This window comes from Schistocerca cancellata, unplaced genomic scaffold, assembly GCF_023864275.1.
Source record: "Schistocerca cancellata isolate TAMUIC-IGC-003103 unplaced genomic scaffold, iqSchCanc2.1 HiC_scaffold_255, whole genome shotgun sequence".
NCBI classification, from domain to species: domain Eukaryota; kingdom Metazoa; phylum Arthropoda; class Insecta; order Orthoptera; family Acrididae; genus Schistocerca; species Schistocerca cancellata.
Window position 1 is genome coordinate 7,501 of NW_026046277.1, and position 2,500 is coordinate 10,000.

The following is a 2,500-nucleotide window of genomic DNA, read 5'->3' on the forward strand; positions in this document are numbered from 1 at the left end:
ACGCAAGCGTCCGCTCAATTATTCTGCAAACAGGAGGAGGCTGAGCTCCCCTGCACAATACACCTCGAAACCCTCTCAGGTCCCGGCGGCGCGCAGCGCCGTCCTAAGTACTTGGTCGGGTTCGAGAGAGGCGCAATCGCCCGGAGTTAGGCGAGTAGACGCTTTAGGTGCGACCACCCGTGCTCCCAACTGAGCTTGCCGCTGCCGACAGAGGCCCGGGAGCGTGCTGTCGTGGCATTGCCGGCGGGAGACAACACGCGCCACCTACGGTGACCGGCAGCTCCAACGCCAGCGCCACAGAAGGGCAAAGGCCCCACGTGGGTGCCGAAGCGAACTCTCCCAGCACAGCGCACGTGCCAACACGTCTGCACAACTGCGATACAAACCACCAGCGAGAACCGCTGGGGCGACCGAGCAGCAGACGGCGTCGCGGCGCCGAGTGCCGGGCGGCGGCGCATCCTCAACGCACACAGTCCTCAGTCGGACCAGCACACTGCAGATGTCCACCGCGCTTCGCACCGGGCCCGCGAGGACCCACTTTGGCCGCCCGGCGCCGCGCGCAGGGTGCCCCGGCGCGCAGCTGCGCCGCCTGCCGCGTCCGTCGGCCGGCGCGCCTGCCACTGGGCGCCCCCACCAGCCGGCTGTAGCGCGTGCGCCCACGCACCGCGCGGCCAGCACGCCGGGCGGCCCCCCCTCACCGGCCGGGGACGGTCCCACCCAGCCACCGCCGCGTATCGCTTCACACACAGATTTGCCCTTACTGATTTACCTCCAGCAACAACAACCGCACCACAATGGGTTTACCAGTTGTTCATTTGCGTTGCGTCACGTCACCAGCAAACGTAGACGTCCATCCCAGTTTGCAAATGCAACGATTATTGCATACCTGTCTGTTAGGTGTCACGACACACTACGTCTGCCCACATACACGCAACAAAATGTGCACGACTAGAGAACACGTGGGAGGTGGCCCCCTACGTATGCGATGTCCATTACGAGACCGACTGTCAACCAGCATCTGTACCATGTCGCAGATGTGGAACGCGGTGCACCATGCTATCACACTGTGTGAGAAGAGACGACTACGTTTGAATACACGCGCCACTACATCAACAGACGGCTCATGCTGATCGCCATCCAGGGCGTCCGTTACTCCCACACGTCTCTATGGCGTACCACACTGCAATGTAGCTGTTATGGGGAGACGGCACGTGGCTGAGTGCACAACATTTGGACCGTATGGTTCGCTGTTGTTGGGCGCAGTCGTACGGTCACACATGTGCCACAGCGTATCATTCAGTACATACGGACCTATGTGCAGTACAATGTGAGGATTAAGCTTACGATATCAGCGGACAGTGGACACAGGCCGTACCACGACGTAGACTGAGCGCTTCGACATGCGAATGCCAGTGAACAGCTGCGAAGGGCATTGAACACGCAAGCACCTGAACGACCAGCGTGCGAAGGCAGGGTGGAGGGGGGGGGGCGATGTACATCCTGCAGTTGTCCACATTACAGTGTACAGCGGGAGCATGTAAAAAGTAAGCAACACTTGCGAAGTGTTCAACATGAAACGACACACAAGAGGGTGGGCGGTGCGAGTAGCGAACTATATTCAGAGGGTTGTGGTTAGACAACACTAGATTAATGTAACGTGTCATATGCCAATTACAGAGCAGGTTAAGGCACAACGTGGGTTAGGTTAAGGCACAACGTGGGTTAGGTTAAGGCACAACGTGGGTTAGGTTAAGGCACAACGTGGGTTAGGTTAAGGCACAACGTGGGTTAGGTTAAGGCACAACGTGGGTTAGGTTAAGGCACAACGTGGGTTAGGTTAAGGCACAACGTGGGTTAGGTTAAGGCACAACGTGGGTTAGGTTAAGGCACAACGTGGGTTAGGTTAAGGCACAACGTGGGTTAGGTTAAGGCACAACGTGGGTTAGGTTAAGGCACAACGTGGGTTAGGTTAAGGCACAACGTGGGTTACGTTAAGGCACAACGTGGGTTACGTTAAGGCACAACGTGGGTTACGTTAAGGCACAACGTGGGTTACGTTAAGGCACAACGTGGGTTACGTTAAGGCACAACGTGGGTTACGTTAAGGCACAACGTGGGTTACGTTAAGGCACAACGTGGGTTAGGTTAAGGCACAACGTGGGTTAGGTTAAGGCACAACGTGGGTTAGGTTAAGGCACAACGTGGGTTAGGTTAAGGCACAACGTGGGTTAGGTTAAGGCACAACGTGGGTTAGGTTAAGGCACAACGTGGGTTACGTTAAGGCACAACGTGGGTTACGTTAAGGCACAACGTGGGTTACGTTAAGGCACAACGTGGGTTACGTTAAGGCACAACGTGGGTTACGTTAAGGCACAACGTGGGTTAGGTTAAGGCACAACGTGTGTTAGGTTAAGGCACAACGTGGGTTAGGTTAAGGCACAACGTGGGTTACGTTAAGGCACAACGTGGGTTACGTTAAGGCACAACGTGGGTTACGTTA